At 38.5% G+C, this 20475-nt stretch overlaps 1 protein-coding gene across 10 annotated transcripts in view; it reads left to right on the top strand.

Moving 5' to 3' along the window:
- The window catches only part of LOC5564509 (ATP-citrate synthase), a 77398-nt gene that overhangs the window by 29146 nt on the left and 27777 nt on the right, over window positions 1-20475 (top strand). For 2 of the 10 annotated variants that reach the window (XM_021845400.1, XM_001648798.2), the window contains exon 1: window positions 2177-2360. The exons of 5 other annotated variants lie outside the window; for them this stretch is intronic. The gene's annotated coding sequence lies outside the window, so the exon portion shown is untranslated. Of the gene's footprint in view, window positions 1-2166; window positions 2392-2424; window positions 2672-20475 lie in introns of those variants that run through there. 3 more of the 10 variants (XM_021845394.1, XM_021845396.1, XM_021845395.1) reach the window with 3 other exon arrangements.

The following is a 20475-nucleotide window of genomic DNA, read 5'->3' as shown; positions in this document are numbered from 1 at the left end:
CAGGTGACAGTTACTTATATCGAGTGACACTGAAGAAGGCTACAAGTGGTAGTTCAAATACGCGTATCTGTCAAAGATAAGCAATTAGGGCGAAATTAAATGGCACAAGGTACTCAAACCTACTTTTTTGATTCTCTCTATTCCAAAAGGAATTCTCTTAGGAAAATCTACAAAAGTTTATTTCTGGGGGAAGATTCTGTAGATCTTTCTTTTGCTAAGTAATTTGAAAATGGAACTATTCACTTGCGTATAGTGTACCTTGGTTTAATGCACCTTTGCCTATATGAGGAAGATAGGGTTAATGTCAAATGAATCGATCATTATACGTCCCCCTGAAGAAAGCACTAATTCTTGAAGCTTTTTGCATGGCGCTAGTGCTGAGTAAACAAATAGGGTCCTAAAACTCTGTCCCAATTTTGATGCCAAACGCTTTAGTTTAGGCCAGTTACACATGTTTACTCAATTTTCTAAAGTTTTCCGTTGGTTTGAGTCCAAAAAACATTTTTTTTATGTTTTTTTAAGATTTTGTCACACCCCTTGGCTTAAACTCAAATGTTGTGTGTATTTTGCTTCCCGTGTGCCTTCCGAAATGTCAGATAGGAACAACCCCAGAGTTAAAACTAAAACCCCTGAGGTGTTTTTGTCGACTAAGCGAACGTTAAACATGATCAAAAGTGTCAAGGTTCATTTATGGACCCAATTTTTAAATTAATGTTAAAACATGATATAGACGTTATTTGAGCGGGGAAAATTGCTAAAGTAGAAAATGTTCACTGACAGAATAACGTCGAAAACAACAAACCAACGAGATACTAATTAGTTAGCGCGTTAGCGTTGAAAATTCTCGATATGGCTAGATTTGGTATAAATAAAAGCGTATTTTAATGCGAAAAGTTGACATATTGAAAGGCATTGATACAAATTTTCAAAACTGTCGCGGAGCACCTGCCAAGGCTTCGCGGAGCATCAAGTGCTCCGTGGAACACGATGTGAAAACCGCTGATACGGCATTCATCCGACATTATCGACGTCAGGGCCTACTGTGGTGCTCGACCATAATCGTAAGGCGATTGATAGGTGGATGCAGTACTTCGATAAACACTTGAACGTCTTCGGTACTAAAAGCACAGGCAGTGAGGGTCAAGATAATGGATATTCTATATCAATTTAGTGGAGGATGGAAATTAATCAGTTCCCGCGTGCAGGGAAATTGAAAACACTTTGATCAGTTGAGAAACAATAAAGCTAGCAAGAATGGAATGGAATTGAATCCATCACGTCGAATGGTCCCTGAGAAGCTGGATATTTCTATGCACCGCTAATAGACACCACCGGATGAGTAAATGAAAAGGGTTATATACCCCGTTTACAAGAAAAGCGACAAGTTGAAGCGTAAGAACGTTTGAGCGATCACTATTTTAAATGCCGTTTACAAATTGTTATACCAGATCATTTTTCATCGTCTGTCACTACACTAGTAAAAAAGCTCGTAGGAAGTTATCAAGCCAGTGTCGTTGACGACCAAACGATGACGAACCAGATCTTTACTATACGCAAAATCCTTAAAAAAATGCCGTGTGCAGGTCCCAAAACACCACCATTCATCCATTTCTGAATTCCAAAATATTTCACCTTAATTATACAAATTTCGTCCTCATTCGACACATCATCACCCCCAACGACGGCTGTACAAAATTTATTATGTTTCCATTCGAACGCTGCTTGCATCATACGTCTGCTGATTTCTGGGGTCACTCTACCAATCGTGCCATCACTCACATGTATGAGAGCTGGACACGTTTTAAACCCCTGACTGTTTCCTGATACCGTCGGTGTATGCAGCAGGGCTGATTAGGTCGCGCCAATTTTCCGAAAGATAATGCGAAAGAAAGTCATCAATTCCGGAATACATGTACCGTGCTATGGGCTGTTCGTGTGGTCGGCGTAATCTAATGGGTCTGACTGTTCTGCCGAATTCTCCCGGACAACATATAGCAGCAATACAATCAAACCTGATGACTGACCACCACGAACGAAGCCGTTTGCGAAAACAGATAGTAGAAAAAATTGAACAACCGGTCGGTCATCGAAGGAGCTTGATCACGGTTTACGCAAACCACGGTAGATGTTAAGCCAGCTCGCCGCGCGACGAGCTAAGTCAGTCACTGAGTCAGTCAGTTACCAGGGAACCGCGCGAGAGTACGGATCGTAATTCCAGCTCCAGCTGATCGCTTGTCTCGGAACTTAGTGGTGTTTTAATTTCTTCGGTCGGATTTTAGTGTCTAGCCTAGCAGTGTTCGGGTAGCATCATCAGCATTGTCTGACTGGCGGAAAACAGTGCAAAGTGGATTTGTGACTAGGTGAGACAGTCAGTCAGCCAGTAGTGGTCAGGTTTGTTGGGTTGCACAAAGCGTTATTACCGAATAGTCTTGTCTGTTGTGTACCAGCTTCGTCGCCCCGTTATTGCTGCGGCGTTCCGTAATTTGTTGGCGGAGTGTATCGAGCCTCTCTGATAGTTTTACAAGTGAAAGTGGCACGTGGATGGTTTTCGACCGAAAGCCCCACTTCAGTTCAGGAAGAGTAGTGTGATTCACGGTGTGTGATACCGACCGTGTTAAGCTTCGGTTTTGTCTACGGTGGATGTATCAGAGGGGTTGGCAGATGGTAGGAGGTGCGTTTACTCGATTTTTCGATTATTCAACACATTCGTGGATATATATTACACAACCGTGTGCTGTTTGTTATCTTTGTGCACTCTTTGCCAATTAGGTATGTGTCTTCGGTAAAGTTGAACAGAGAGATAAGATTGAAGTTCCAGTTTCCGATATCAATAAAGATATCGCTGCCAGTCTACGTTTCGGAAGTTGATCGTAATGAAATGTACTCAATTAAAGCTGATGATTATTCATTACTCAAATTGATTTAGTTTAAAAATAAAAATTAAGTAATAAGTTATATTTCTTCGTGGTCATAGTACTATTCGAAATTCTTTGTAAGTCTAAATATAGAGAATCTCGCTTTCCAAATATTGAATCTTTGCTCAGAAAACGTGCAAATACAACATTGTTTGCTCCTTGATAATCCCTCAGATAGTAGCGAACACTGTTTTGTTTATTATGCTCAGTCAATCATTTAAACAGTTTGATAATAGTACCTACGTGCTCCTGAACAGCAGCTCGATCGTTTACAATTGTGTACGTTTAAATTTGATGATGTCAAGTGTGCAATGTGAAAAAGTTCTTTTTTCGGAATTATGTTCCTACTGAGACAGGGCTAGCTACCAAAGTACTACCAAAGTTGTTATCTGCGAGCTGTCTTTGTCGATTGACCAGTTTTGCAATTGTGAATCATGTTGGATAGTTTATGTACCAGGAAGTCGTTAAAATTTCCGATCTTCGACAGGCGAAGTTTGAACCAAACGGAGAAAAAATTCTAATAGTAGAATATATTGCAACAGTGTTTCAGAATACTTTTGCAAGTAAATAAAAATCATGTCCTATTTGTAACTAAGAATTAAAAACTCTCAGGAACAGTATACTGCCTAGTCGCGGGTTTCTTTTTAGAAATTGAGACTTGGACTTTGTAATGCATAAGTACCAAGAAGTTTCTACTTTTTATATAAGGTTCCTCAAGTTTCCTCATTTTCAAGCAAAGCCACTCGATTACTCGATGGAATTGTCTTCTGATGTTTAGCAGAGAAAAAGCCTTAAAGGCGTTTCTAACAAATTTCAATCAAAACGTCTGTTTTTTTCCTAATCCCTAACAGTATTGATATGATTATGTTGAAATTTTGTGTTAAACGTAACACCATGAAGGGTGTCTCGTTTTTCTTGCACAACCAAAAAATTTGAGTGCAAAACAGTACTACTTCTAAATGGGAATAGTTATTGGTTTGGATCGGTCGATCGGAATAAGGCTGTTGAATAGTTAGACCAAATCCGATACGAGGCATTTGCAAAGAACATCTATAGAATTTCAATTTGCTTCTTGAGCTTTTCGAACGATTCATTCAGGTTGTATGGCAAGGAAACGTTGGAGAGTTCTTTTGGAATTGCTATAAAAAGTGCTTCGGTGGATTTTGGAGAGAGTTCAAAAAAATTTATGGATAGTAACAGTAGAGCTTCATCAAAGCTACCTGTTCCACGAATATGAATTCTTGAATTTCAGCGAAAAATTTGCATCTAGCAAGTAGCAAGTTTGTTGGAAAGGAAAATTCCAATCATTTGCTGTTTGCTTTATTATATAAATTTGTTAAATAAGCTATTTTTAGGTTCGCAGAACAGGTGAAAAGTGAGGCTACGAGTCGGCCCTGAATATGTGTGTGTGTGTGTGTGTGTATACAATTCACCTCCCACTGACCGGCAGTGCTTTTATGGAAGAAAATTGTATGCATGTATTTTTGATACCCTTCGATATCTTTATATCTGCAGACAATTTTAGCCCGGGATATGAAAGGTGATAGCTCTACTGAAATTCCAACGACCCATTTCAAGAATGGCAGTAAATACACACACATTCTGAGGTCATTTTCATATACAGTAAGCCCCGCATAAAAACACCCAGATATCAAATGGATATATGAAATGTTTTTACACTTCCCGAATCGAAAATTAAATTTTCGACCCTGGCACGTATTTATTTTCAAATGGTAATAGGTGGTAATGGTAATGGTAATAGAACGATTTTACCTGGATGTAATGCTCTTTTTTTCCGCGCCACACTGAGCTTACCGCCAAATACTATACACTTTTTCACTACACTACGCGCATAACATGATCGCTTCACCCGCCCCCGCAGGAGCAAGCGTCACGGTCAAAGGATCACACACTACTAAATTATCACGCCACTTTTCTCCCCCTCCACTGCACTGCGCGCGTAACAAGATTAATCCTGTCTGACCGCTTCACCCGCCCGCGCAGGAGCAAGCGTCACGGTCAAAGGATCACACACTACTAAATTATCACGCCATTTTTCTCCCCCTCCACTGCACTACGCGCGTAACAAGATTAATCCTGTCTGACCGCTTCACCCGCCCGCGCAGGAGCAAGCGTCACGGTCAAAGGATCACACACTACTCAGGCTACGAGTCGGCCCTGAATATTAATGGAAAATCTTTTAAGTAATCAAAATGGTATTTCTGCAACAATTTACAAAATGAGTGCTTGCAAAGAATTATGGTGTACACACTAGTTTAACTAATATGTCAGCCAAAAATCAAGTTTTTGCATAGCGGCACTTTTTTGTGCCGTTGACATCAAACGCTACTTTTTGCTGATATGTCAACCGATGTATGAGACAAAGTAAGAATCTTGAAATCTTTCTAAACCATAATGAATATCATGAGATCTTCTTTGAAAATAACCATTTGTGAATTATATCATGTTTAATGCAAACAATGTTTTTTTTTTTAAATAATGAAATAGGCCATTTTCATTACTTATTCTCAAATCTCCATAAAAAAAAAAAACAATACGTTTTCGAGACAATATTCCACATTTATCTCCATTTACTTATTTTTCTTGATGTAGAATTGCGAATAACTAATTAAAGTGGGCTATTTTATTATTTAAATTATCATTTTTTGCATTGAACTTGATATAATTCAAAAATGGCTACTTTTAGAGAAGTGATCATGATAATCATTATGGTTAAGAATGGTTTCAAGATTCTTATTGTGTCATCAGAACATATTTATTTCGACAAAAAAAAAAACAATTTTTAAAAATCGACCACAAGTTGTTCTTAGAATTTTTTTTTTCAATTTCTCCATCATGAAATTTTGTCCCAAACATCTGTTTCCTATCATATTCCTATAAAATTTAATGAATATAAAAAATCGGGTTTTTGTGTAATTTAAAATTAAAGTTTTATTTCTGAATTTTTCATGAAAAAATGTATATTTTTTCAGTGTATACTTTTTTCTTGTAGTTCAAATGGTTCGTAACAACTTCTTCATATAACATTTTTCTCTAAAATCAACAGTTTCGGAGTTAGATTTTTTTAAATATATTGCGTGCAAAAACTTGTAGGCCATTTTCAAAAGTATTATTGAGTCAAAATGATCAATTTCCCTATAGAAAACACTTATTCTACCATATCGAAAACATGTGCAACATTTACTGCAAATCGAAGATGTTCGAGTTCTGTGACTGATCGATTTGACATGGAATTCTCGCGAAACATTACTAAAGGACCTATGTACAAATGAGAGATTATCTCCTCTCTCGTTCTCTTTCGATTATAACAGTGGAACACTAAAGATTTTGGGAAGTTTTTCACTATAGATCGAAACTCAATTTCCTTGACTAGCGTTTCATACAAAAAACGCAACAGAAGAGTTTAATGTGACTCAGTTATTAATGAAAGAGAAAGTAAACAAAGAGAGCCTCTCAATGTTAGATAGGTCCTTTAGTAATGTTTCGCGAGAATTCGTCTGTTACGAATGAATGTGTAAAAATACTTAACTAGTTTCTACAGGATTTTTTCCCGAAAAAAAACTCGCAGACTTTAGTAATTATTCAAACTTTTTTTGCAAGGAATCTGTGACATTTGGTCGAATGACATTTCGTCGAATGACGTTTGGTCGAATGGACATTTGGTCGAAAAGAATTTAATTGGTCTAATAATCATATGATATTTGTTAATTGAAAAAAGGAAAGAATGTTTGGTAGGTGCTATTACTACTTACAACTTTTGTCATCTAAGTTGATTTGTCTAGCTTTATGCGATATACTGGATAAAAACAATTCTCTTGTTTGGTAATTTTCGTTTGAAATAATTATTTACTTATTATTAATCGAAATCATCGACTACATCATCGGAGGCATATGTTTGCCCAAGGAATGTAATTTAGCTGAAAGTCACAATTACAACAATAGGTAATTAACCATGAGTAAGAAAATGTATCCTACAGCTGGAACTTTTGATACATTTCATCAAAATCGTTTCCTAAAAGCCATGGCCATCAAAATTGTCCCCTTTATTCAACGTGTAAAAGTGAATCATATGCAGACAGCTCAAGATGGCTGAGGTGTTCTTCAAGAATTTTAAATACTTACCAACGGCCATATACTGTAAAACTTAATACGTATTAAAGGTTCCGAGCACTCACACTGGAATTAGGCTTAGGATAAAGATAAGCAATTATGTGAAAATAATGATGACATTTTTAAAGAATAATAAATTTAACAATATTTAACCCTCTAATACCCAACCCCGCCTTTAGACGGGGTACACTTTGGAATTTTGTTTATTTTTTCGTAGCTCGGAAATCAAAATGTTTTTATTTTTGGCTTATACTTTGACTCATAACAGGCATATTAGAAAAGTTTTTTATGACTTTTGATTTTTTTTTGTATTTTTAGAAATTGTTTGAAAAATTGCATTCTTATATAACCTACAAATGCCTGGGGTTCATTTAACGTGTAATATAAAAAATCGTACTTTTTATATTTTTCTACGATCAACCTATCGCAAAAGAAGAGCCTGGTGGTATTAATATAATTTCGAACCTGTTTTTCCGTTAGTTACACGGAAAATAAATTACGCTCCGAAAAAAAATAAAAAAATTAATGTTTTTAAAAGTGCCGTAAAAATTTAAATTTTTATTATAGCCAAAAATCAACAACTAGAAAAAAATGAAAAAAGCTAGGGATGTTCAAAAATAAAAATTATAAAAATCAAAAACTAAAATTTAAAAATTTACGAATAAAAATAAATAATTGCCCAAAACGTGTTTAGAACGATTTTAGATAACGAAAAATAATACTTAAATCAAAAATAAAAATTTGGGTATAAGAGGGTTAACATTCCAATAACTGAGGGACGAGAATATTGTCTAGGATTTCTTATGAAGAATGATGATAATTTGAAAGAATAATAAATTCAATAAGACGTTGTGTTTCCAACGGTGAACAATAAATAGGCACAATTATCTGTGAAATTCTACAAAATTGGGTAGAATAAAACGGCCTGTCTTCCAGTCCAAACATTTCTGAAGAATAAGAACATTTATAAGAATAATTTATCCTATATATACACTAGTACACATACTAATCACATTTTAAAGCGTGGGTAATAATAATCATGTAGATAGTGTCCGATCATCCATTGTGCAAATAATCTAGTTCTGTTTTATATCTGTTGAACTAAACAGTTTTTCGATCAACTTTTAAAAAATATTCTTTCGACGAAATGTTCCAAAGTAATTCGACCAAACGTCCATTCGACCAAATGTCATTCGACCAAATGTCCTAAAGCCTTTTCCAGATGCTTTCGTACATAGTTTTAGAAAATCCTCTAGGGATTATTTCGAGAGATCTTCCAGAAAACATTCCAGAAAATTTCCGCTGTTTTTAGAGGTTACTCCAGGAGCTCGTCCAGGAGTTCCTACAGAAAATTCCCCATTGATGTCTCAATAAATTCGTTCAGGGTTTCCCCCTGTGACATGCGGTTTTTTTTTTCGGTCGAATTGTCTGAAACTCTGCAACGAGAAGCATTTCAATACTAATATGAGCTTACTAGCTTTAAAAACTTTGCGAAGTGAATCAAAAGTGCCATAGTAAATAGGGTCTAAATCCCTAACTGTGGAAATGCTCATAGTAAAAAGAAAGTTTTAAAATACTCATTTCTTCAAAGATCTTGCCAAAAATTAAAAAAAAAATTACCTCTTCTAGCTAAATCCAGGTCTCGTTTTTGTCAAAAATAGTCGAATATTTGATTTTGTCAAAAATAGTCGAATATTTGATTTTGTGGATGTCGTAAACGATCTGTGCTATCTCCTTTCCTCGTTCAAGCTGTCGTTCGCCGACGACTTAAAACTTTTCCGAGTCATACGTTCGTTACACGATTGTGCGGCATTGCAAGAGGATATCAATGTAATGTTAACCTGGTGTAGTAATAACGGTATGCGCGTGAACTGCAAAAAATGCAAGGTTATATCCTTCACCCGTTCAAACTCCCCAATCAACCACCAATATCGCATGAACACCGATATACTGCAGAGAGTAACATCCATATGTGACTTGGGAGTTATCGTCGACGAAAAACTAACGTTCAAGGAACATGTGAAGACAACGAGTGCCAAAGCATTCTCAGTGCTAGGATTTATACGTCGACATGCTGCGGAGTTTACAGATGTCTACGCATTGAAAGTGCTATATTGTGCGTTAGTACGTAGCATCTTAGAGTACGCCTCCCCGATATGGTCCCCATATCATGTTACGGATGTACTCTCAATCGAACGTGTCCAAAAGAAATTCGTACGTTTTGCATTGCGACTGCTTCCTTGGAACGATCCAAACAATCTTCCTCCATATGCTGAACGCTGTCAACTGATAGGATTAGAGCCACTATCTTGCAGACGTGAGAGAAGTCAACGGTTGCTAGTTTTCGACATCATCACAAATGCGATTGATTGTCCCGTGCTTCTTGAGCAAACACCGCTTTACATCCCTCCTCGTAGTTTCCGAAACTCTCCATTACTAGCTGTTCCATATCACCGGACAAATTACGGCTACAACAACCCGCTTGACTCCTGCATTCGGTCGTTTAACGAGATTTGTAACGAATTCGATTTTGATATATCCAAAAACTTGTTCAAAATCCGTATAAGTAGGCCATAGCAAATTTAGATATAGTTAGTTCAGTCTGTACGACTTACAGTCGAAGACGGTGAAATAAATAAATAAATAAATAAATAAAATAAGGGGCTAGATTTTTGACTCAGTGTACCAGCCAGAGCCGTTTTTAAATTTCAGTGAAATGCAGTGAGCAAAAATAAATGTAGAAGGCTTAGCAAATGTTCCAGTTATTCATAAAAGCTTCATCTGCACATTGTTCGGTCATTTATTTGAGAAATTCCAAAAATATTGCTCAAATTTTTTCAGTATAAATCAACAGTTGATCCCGTCCAGCATATATTTAAAACACATCTCGCATTTTTTACAATAGTTTTGGTTTAGAAAGTCAACATTATTCTTTCTAATTCCATATTTTTTTGAAGTCAAATGGTTGTCAGTTTAATCAATCAGTTCAATCTGATTAGGATACTGAAAATAAACTTAAAGGGATCCTCTGAGAATTTAACTTTCCAAGTTCCGTCAGAACATCTGGAAGGTTTTTTTTTTCTGCGCTGGATTATATGGGATTGTCCATCAGAAGTATTCTGCCAGAAAGTCACCAAGCATTATGTACAAAACCCTTGATATGTGTAGGATTTACTATGATAACTATGATAGGTCGAGGTATTTACAGCAGCTTTGTTCTTTTGGTCAAAATTTGTATAACTTTTCTTCGCATAAAAATACTTCTCTCATCTTTAAAATGTATTTTTTACTAACAGAAAAAGATACCGAATATACACAAATCTTCCTATGTCCGGGATTATGTGAGAACCATGTCTATAATTCAGTGGAATCCTGCTGTATCCAATTTACGATGAATATTTATTCTCAAAATTCTCTTTCAAGATTGCATTGGATTCGTACTCAAAAAATCATCCTTCTATATCTACCATGACCCCACAGTTATGGATCAAATAGTGTGGAGTTCAACATATAAAATTCAATAAAACGACATGGAAAACGTTAAATTGTAATTTAAAAGCACGAATCGAATCGTTTCAAATTGGAGCTTCGGTTAGTAAACTGTTTTGAGTGTAATATTTACATAGGATTGCATAAAAATTAAAAATTGTGTCGGTTCCTGAAAACCATATTATGGATCATTTTTCATATTATGGATCAAATTGTGACATATTACGGATCAGTGCGCAAAATCAAGAGATTTTCAACTCAATGCATCTTTATTGCATGGTATGGCGAAAGTTAACAATGTGACATATATTACTGCAAAAAATAGCAGTGTTAGAGCTGGAAACAAGGGTAAAATGCCCTTTTTATTGTGATACTGCATTGTAGTAAGTGAGACATGAACTGTTTCCGCTCCACACCAAGTTTTCCACCCATTTTTGTCTGCTAAAATATGAAATTTACAAACCTTGAAGTTTTATTAGTTTTATCCTTAGTGCTATTGTCTGAAAATGTCGAATCCAAAACATAAAATAGCAGTAATCTACATTCTTTGGAAGTGATCCATAACCGTGGTAAACAATCATTTCCTGGTCCATATTATGGATCACTAGTTAGAAGTGCTAATATTCGGTGTTTTGAATAAAAATTCATGTAAAATGTTTTCCAAAGATGAATTCATACTAAATCGAAGCGAACGAGTATAAAACATGCTATAACATTTGAATTTTACCACCTGTGGGAGCTTATGAATGCTGACGGCACTTCTTACAGAAAACAACCATATAATGATAGCTGTGTGGTACCAACTAAACATTTGTCAAAAACACCGTTATTTAGCGGTTGAATTTTGTGCTTAACATTGCAAATGGTAGAAGACAAATAGTATAACATGGGAAAAATATGTTTTACGTCAACGTTTATGTTTTGAGCGAGTTATCCGATGTTGAACGCCAAAGTGATCCGTCACTGTGGGTGATCCGTAACTGTGTGGGCATGGTATATCAATTGGTTAAACTCCAGTCGCTTAGGGTCCCATAACAACTATGCGAAATTTTAGCTCAATCAGTAAAACTATAATTTAGCGCCAGCCATTCAAAGTTTGTATGGGATACTTTAAGAAAACTAATATTTTCACAGCAAAATCGCTTTAGGTCATGATTCTTCTTCTTCTTTCTGGCGTTACATCCCAACTGGGACAGAGCCTGCTCATCAGCTTAGTGTTCTTATGGGCTCTTCCACAGTTATTAACTGAGAGCTTTCTATGCCGATTGACCATTTTTGCATGCGTATATCGTGTGGCAGGTACAATGATACTCTATGCCCAGGGAAGTCGAGAAAATTTCCAACCCGAAAAGATCCTCGACCGGTGGGATTCGAACCCACAACCCTCAGCTTGGTCTTGCTGAATAGCTGCGCGTTTACCGCTACGGCTATCTGGGCCCATGAATTAACCTTTATAATAAATCTTATAATAGACCTCGATAGATAATTTTACAATAAAAAACATTGCCAAGATCGCAAAATATGCCGACACTTGTAGAGAAAGTTATTCAATGTAAACCGAATGGCAAGGTGATGATCAATTAAGGAATAGGGTGCAGAGCTACTTGGGCACTTCCATGATTCACTTTGACATGAAGTATTTTTTCTCGGCCGAATTATCTAAAACTGCAATAAGAAGTACTTTAATACGGCGTATAATGCGGTCAAATTAGAGTTCAGTAGCTTTCAAAAATCCCTAATGCCGAAGCGAATCAAAAGTGCTAAGAATAAGATCCGACGCTAATAATAAACTTGTGCTAAATTTTAATTTTAATTTTTTTCCTTGTAAAAGTAAGTTTTGCCATAGTAGGTCCCATACAAACTTTGGACGGCTGGCGCTAAATTATAGTTTCACTAATCGTGCTGAAATTTTGTACAGAAATTTTAGGAGCAAAATGGATCCCAAAAAGTGAACTGAAGCGAGAATTTACGTTTTCCATCCAACCGTGTCTAATAATAATCATATTAACAGCAAAAACCATAAAATTGATCAACTAGTTTCTAGCGAAGAACTGTACGCAGTCAACTTCCTCTTACTCCATATTAGGAATATCTTTCTTTCTAGAATAAAGGGTTGAGATTTCGTAAGAGGAGCAAAGCCTAAGGCTTTTCAATTATTTTTTCATTAAAAGTTACGTCTTTTTCGTATAAACTGAAAATTTGTTATAGAATTTCGTTGAACATTACAAACGTAGCCTTGTCACCACGGGCAAAATCAATGCGAGAGATTGCCGCGTGTCATTGTTTACTTTTACTACGACCAATCCTTGTGTGTGAACATCTACTCTAAACACATCGCTACAATGTTACCATTGCCATGACTAACAGTTCTGCAAATTTCCTATCAAAGCCCCGTAGCGTGGAGTTGTGAGTGCTCTCCAAGTTTGTTTTTCGTCATTCGATTGCTTGCGCAACAAACCAGTGACGACCCAGATTACGGCTGCTTGGTCGTTCATAGAAGTTAATATTCAATGTTATCTTCTTTTCCAAGCAGCCTAGATAGCCGTGTAGTGTCGGTAGTGGTTGTCTCAACTGGCTAAGAATAACACTACGGATTGCCTGATCCTGTAGTAAAAATCTACTAATCAGGTAACCCCAATCCCAAGGTGTGATGCGACCCGTGCTGATGGATGAATGGTTGAGGGGGTTTAAAAATATGCTCAATCGCTAACGGAGCCTGGAGAGCACCAGGGCGAACTCTCCAGTATGTAGCTCTTACTGCATTAGGGCGGGGCAATGATGCAGCGGACCGTCTTTCCCCAGCGACTCGTGGGACCAAAAAATGAGTGCAAATAATCAAACCAAAATAAAAGGTGTCGACTGCCTCCCTCAGTTCGAAAAAGGTGACGACTGCCTCTCCCAGTCGGACGAAACGGAAACAGAGAATGCTTTTGGTAAGCTTGGACTGACCGAAGATGAGCTTCTCAGTAGTTCGCATGAAAACATGGAAACCGACCTCCCTCTGACACTCCCGAACGACCCAGGACTCCATCCTTCGGTTGAACCAATGGACGACGAAGAGGATGGAATTACAGTCACAATAAACTTGTCAGGATCGCAGCCATCAATCACAGGATCGAACGTCACCTCGGGTCCTATTGATGGGAAGACCGATCAACATCCAACAGATGACGCGAACAAACAAAAACCTACTGGCACCAAAAAGATCACTCGGAGCCAAAGGAAGCAGCTAAAAGCGCTCCGACAAAGTGGCTTAAGCCGCCCTGAGGCCCTATCCAGAATCACGGGGGGTGAGGCTATGGTGTCAACTCCTTCGAAACGCACTCGGCAGGACCTTGACAAGTCTACAAATGCTGAAGAAGAACATAAGCAGAAACGGATGAAACAACACCTGAATCCGAGAAAGCGCGTTGGGCAACAGGAAACCAACAGCTCAACAGCCTCGACGATCAACAAACCCCCTCCAGAAGATAAAAAACAGACTAGTCTAAGCTACGGTGAAATTACCAGTCGCAGGAGAGTCGGAATAATCCCAAAAGACTTCCCCACGACCCAACTTTCAACGACTCAGCTGGACGTTCTCCAGGAGGCACTGCTGCTTCGGGTTGAACAACAACGGAACGCGACAATGAAGCCCAAGTTCTCTAACCTTATCTACAAGTCTGGCCATATGGTTCTTATTTGTAAGGATCAGGAGACTGCGGAATGGGTAAAGGAGATAACACCTGCATTAAATCCCCTGGAAGGCGTTGAGTTGGTTGCAATGGATGAGGATAAGATTCAACGTCCAGAACTGATTCGAGCCTTCTTCCCTCAAAGCGCACAATACACCGATGATCGTATCAAAGCTCTCATCGAGAGTCAGAACGATCTGATAACCAACAACTGGCGTGTCATGCAACGGCTCACTCCTAACAACAAGCATGTGGTGTGGGTCTTTAATGTAGATGGACCGTCCATGGAAAAACTCATTCAATCCAAGTTCATCCTCAACTTCCGCTTTGGAGAAATACAGTTGAGGAAAGTAAAGAGCACAACCCCAAACTCCAAAGACAATCCAACTGGACAGCCGACCCAAGAGAAATCTGAGGAGGCCTCTAGTAGCATCCCACAACCAACTCCCACCATACAGGCTAGCTTGTCTTCCTCTGATGGAAAAGATGCATATTTGACCTCACTTCCTGGCCCAAGCGGTGTCACCTCAATGGCTCCCAATAAAGGCAGTGGAAATGTCAAAAGTGTAAAATTGACCACAGCGGATAAGCCAGCAGGCCTAGGTAAGGGAAAGGACAAAAACCAAAATCTAAGACATCCCCCAAAATCAAAAGTTGATGATCCGCAACATCCAAAGAAGGACGGCAAACGTCCGGAAAATGCGGAACGCCTCAGCAATGATTAAAATCCTCCAAGTGAATCTCCATCATGCTCAGTGCGCAACAGATGTGCTTTGCAGGAGATTCACAAAAGAACACCTTTCCGTGGCACTGATTCAAGAGCCATGGGTCAACAAAACTCGAATACAAGGTATTCAACTAAACTCGTGTAGGTTGGTATATGATGACAGCCAGCTCTCTCCCAGAGCAGCTATTCTAATACGCAATGATACTAAATGTTTTCCAATTACAGAATTCATCAAAAGGGACATCGTGGCGGTCAGGATGGAGGTTTCTACTGCTAGGGGCAGTACTGAGATCATTATGGTTTCGGCGTATTTCCCTGGCGACGCAGAAGACATTCCTCCTCCAGAGATGGCTGCTCTTGTCTCTTACAGTCAAAAACACAACATCCCCTTCGTCATCGGTTGTGACGCCAATGCTCATCACCTTGTATGGGGAAGTACAAACACAAATATCAGAGGTGAGCATCTTTTGCAGTTTCTTTCCTCCAAAAATATTGACATATGCAATGTCGGTGATAAGCCTACATTTGAAAACATCTTACGACAAGAAGTCCTTGATCTGACTTTATGCAGTCAATCCATCTCGGATAAAATAAAAAACTGGCATGTTTCTAATGAAATATCTATGTCAGACCATAAACATATAGTCTTCGAGTGGGAAGGGGGTCTAATGATTCAAAAGTCGTTTAAAGATCCCAAGAAAACTGATTGGGAAACCTACTCAGCTATTCTCCGTTCTGAAGACTATATAATAGAGCCGAATATTCAGACTATTATACAGTTAGAAGCAGCTTCGGATTCTATTAAAAACAAAATTCTAAATGCTTATCAAGAGAGCTGTCCGATCAAAACAGTTAGTTCGAACAGAGATGTTCCATGGTGGAACTTCAACCTTGATAAACTCAGGAAAACTGCTCGGAAGGAATTCAACCGAGCCAAACGCACTTCTGATTGGAGTCTATACCGAAAGGCTCTGACAGAGTATAACAAAGAAATGAGACGAGCAAAACGGAAATCATGGGTTCTCATGTGTGAAAGCATTGAGAAAACTCCCGTAGCTGCTCGACTTCATAAAACTCTTTCGAAGGATCACTCCAATGGTTTGGGAAGTCTTCAAAGGACTGACGGTTCACTCACTGTGGAACCTCGTGAAACACTGAGTGAAATGCTAAGAGTTCACTTTCCTGATTCAATCCCACAAACGAGTCTAAATGCTGAAGGTGCCAGACTTGACGTCTCAGTTCCACACGGGTTCCTATCAGGGGACTCAGGAGCAAAAAGGGACGCAATAAAGGTTGCCAAAGAAGCTTTTACTCGCGATAGGGTTGTTAGGGCAGTGAGATCTTTCGAGCCATTCAAATCTGCTGGCATGGATGGAATCTTCCCAGCGCTTATCCAAAAAGAGGAAGAGACACTGATTCCACACATGGTAGAGATTTTTAAGGCAAGTTTAGTTCTGGGACACATTCCAAATGATTGGCGTCAAGTTCGAGTTGTCTTTATTCCAAAAGCAGGAAAAAAGGACAAAACCAACCCTAAAGCATTCCGACCGATAAGCCTATCCTCGGTAATGCTTAAAATCATGGAGAAGGTATTATGCGAGTATATAGATTCTAAATTTATGAAAACTATGCCTCTTTCTAAATCCCAATTTGCTTATCAAAGCGGAAAATCAACGGTCTCAGCACTGCACACGTTAGTGAACAAGATCGAGAGAACCTTTGATGCAAAAGAAATCGCTCTTATAGCATTTCTTGATATTGAGGGCGCGTTCGATAACGCTTCTTATTCGTCTATAGGTTCGGCAATGTTGAGGAGAAACTTCGACCCATGCATTGCAACCTGGGTACATGCTATGCTAGCAAATCGACAGATCTCATCTGAGCTGAGTGATTCGCGCATTACTGTAATGGCTACAAGGGGATGCCCTCAAGGGGGAGTACTATCTCCCTTATTGTGGTCATTAGTGGTGGACGAACTGCTAGATAGCTTAGAAAGAAGGGGTTTTGAAGTTGTTGGATACGCAGATGACGTAGTCATTATTGTACGAGGCAAATTTGACAGCGTTATTTCATCAAGGATGCAAATTGCTCTCAATCACACACTCTCCTGGTGTCAAAAAGAGAAACTAGGAATAAACCCTTCAAAAACAACAATTGTACCGTTCACAAAAAGACGAAAGGTACAACTCCACCCTCTTTTCTTGAACCAAATACAATTAGTTTACTCAAATGAGGTCAAGTATCTTGGCATCACACTTGACGCAAAACTAAATTGGAACAGCCATCTTCAAACAATCATAAATAAAGGTCTCAATTCACTCTGGGTTTGCTCAAAGACCTGTGGTAAAACATGGGGTCTAAAACCCAGTATGATCATGTGGATCTATAAAACAATCGTTCGGCCTAGAATAACCTATGCGTCCCTTGTTTGGTGGCCTAAGACAAAGGAAGCTACGGCTAGAGCTAAGCTGAACAAAATTCAACGTACTGCCTGTATTGCCATAACCGGTGCAGTTCGTAGTACCCCCTCGTTTGCCCTAGATGCTATACTCAATCTGCCCCGGCTGGATCAATTCATAAAGCTGGATGCTGAGAAAAGTGCTCTTCGGCTAAAACGATCAACAGTCCTACTGTCAGGGGACTTAACAGGTCACCTCAGTATATTAAACGAATTTTCGATAAATCCTATTGTTGAAAAATGTAGTGACTGGATGGAAAAAGTGGTAAACTATGACTCGCCATTCACGGTGGTCTTTCCTTCTCGCGAGGAATGGGAAGGAGGTGGACCCACCATTTTACCGGGATCTATTAAATTCTACACAGATGGTTCAAAAATGAATAATTTGACAGGGTCTGGAGTATACGGACCGAAAACCAAAATCTCTGTCTCTCTTGGACAGTGGCCTACAGTATTTCAAGCAGAAGTCTATGCAATCAAGGAATGTGCGCAGCTGTGTCTGAAAAGAAATTACAGACATGTCACCATATGTATTTTCTCTGATAGTCAAGCAGCGCTTCAATCTTTGAAGGCTTTCACTTGCAACTCAAAACTTGTGTGGGAATGCATTCTTGCACTGAAATCCCTAGCTGAACGCAATCGAGTTAAACTATATTGGATCCCAGGACATACGGGTCTAGAGGGTAACGAAATTGCCGATCAGCTAGCAAGGAATGGATCAACCAATATGTTCATTGGTCCAGAGCCATTCCTTGGCATTTCAAACTCTGCACTAAACACGGAATTGAACAACTGGTTGTTCGGTCAAATTCAATCAAATTGGAATACAGTTTCCAATGCGAATCAGTCCAAAAGGTTCGTAACAATAAACACGACACAAACACAAAAACTTATAGGTCTCAACAAAAGGGATCTCAGAACATACATCGGTCTAATAACTGGTCACTGCCCAAGCAGATACCACTTATACAAGATCGGTGTCGTCCAAAACACAAATTGCCGTTTCTGTGACGAGACGGACGAAACCTCACAACACCTTCTCTGCTCTTGCAGTGCACACATCCATCGTAGGTTCAAAATATTTGGCAAGCACTACTTACAGCCAGCTGATATTTGGAACGCATCCCCCAGGGAGGTGGTTAGCTTTATTAGGCTAATCACGCCAGATTGGGGGAACTACAACACTGCAACCTAGGACTTCTGCCCATCAATGGCAGATGGTTCAAAGTTCAGTCAAATGCGCAAAGTATTCCGGAGGCACATTTGCTACTGGAAAACATTGTGTACATAGAGTAATAGGGTATATCACAAAAGTCCTAAAAAATGGACGCAGTGATCCCACACCCGACAGAAGAAGAAGAAGGCAGAGACGACGCGCCTGCCATCATGGCGAGATTTGTGCAGTCATCGTATATGTACGCATCTAAGTCAAACTCATCTTCTCGGCGGGAAAGCCCAAAAAAGTAGCACGTGCATGGCCGATTGACACCATAGTGGTAGATATACCTTACCTACCGTTCTGATCCAAACTCCGGACAGCTTCTAACTACTAGACACTACTTTGTATGGGAAATATTTTACACGATGTGTTTCAATTTTCGATGGTAAAACGATTTCACTTTTGAGGCTGGTTTTAATAAGCATTTTCTTAGATATCTATAAACATTTATAATGCCTAAAACGTGTGTTTAGTGATGTGGTGATTTCAATTGATGGTTTGATTTTCCTAATTATTATTTCCATAAGTTGTCCGGAATAGAATAGAATACAAAATAATACAAATCTTTTCCCGCCATTCGAAAGTTGAGTGTTTTCAATGTTCAACAACACGAACAATTCATACAGAATTATTCAGTTTACATGATTTTTGCTGAGTTAAACTTCACTGAGACCTCAAGTTTCCGTTGAATGAATCAAAACGGTACTTATTGGCATAAGCCACATAGCCACTCAGAGCGTCATCAAACACCCCTTGCGTACACGGATGAGACTTTGATTTAGTGCGAATCGAACAGGTTTTGTTGCCAGGTGGGGTAGCGCAAGTATCTCCGGCTCAGTCCACAGTTATCGTATCGATTTTATTTGGTTTTTGTGACGAAAAGAAAACAAATGTGATCTTCGTCGAAGCTGTTTGGCTGTTTTTTTTTCCTCTGTGATGCAAAATACCAAACCGGTCCTGAGCGCTGTTATTTAACGAAAAGTTGACCTGAAAGAAGTTATGAATTATTCAGATTTTGGAGGGCATCGACACGAACTCGGCCACAGTTTCCATATTTAGATGGAAGGCTTTCTTTTTCAGACGAAGAGCTAAAATATTTTGAATATTTACGCACGATTCAAGGATAAGCTAAGCTGTCTGGCGCAAATGGTGTACCTATTTCTTCAACATTTTGCAATGCAACAGGGTTGTAGTGCAGCAATACCTATATTTAATGGCATGTAATCTTCATCTTGAGTCTCTAGAATAGATATTAGAGTGGTTTAAAATAATTTGTTGTCAATATGTTTTAATATCATGCTTCAGGCATACGGGAGCTCTTGATTATCGGACATCGTCGAAAAATGCATAAATGAATGAATAAATGAAGAAAAGAAATCTATTTAAAAAGCAATGTTTGCGTAGAATCTAGAGTGTCCATTTCCCGGCCATTTTGCTCGTCCCGGGATTCGGGACAAAAATCTATGCTTGTCCCGGGAAATCCCGGGATTTTTCAAATTTTCATTAAAACTAGCATTTCGGTTAAAATGGAATTACAAATTTAACAAGACATTTTTTTTCGATGGAATAAACAGATAATTTAACTTTTTGAATTATTATGTAAATTATAGCAAAACACATTTCAGATAAGACTTTCTTGTTCTGATGAAGAAACCTTACAAAAATCAAAACTTAGCTTGATAATTACGGGTTTGCTATGGATTTTTTCAAATTCTCTATAACACTTATGAATGGAAGTGCAGGTCGGACTCGATTATCCGGAATTTTGGACTCAATTATCCGGAATTTGTTTTTTGATGTTCATGTTTTTCAATTTGTATGCATAAATCTGAGATAATTTGGTATTGCATTATTCAATATGA

Source organism: Aedes aegypti, chromosome 2 (assembly GCF_002204515.2).
Source record: "Aedes aegypti strain LVP_AGWG chromosome 2, AaegL5.0 Primary Assembly, whole genome shotgun sequence".
Classification (NCBI taxonomy): domain Eukaryota; kingdom Metazoa; phylum Arthropoda; class Insecta; order Diptera; family Culicidae; genus Aedes; species Aedes aegypti.
The sequence above is the reverse complement of the archived record's forward strand: the minus strand, read 5'-3'. Positions and strand labels throughout refer to the sequence as shown.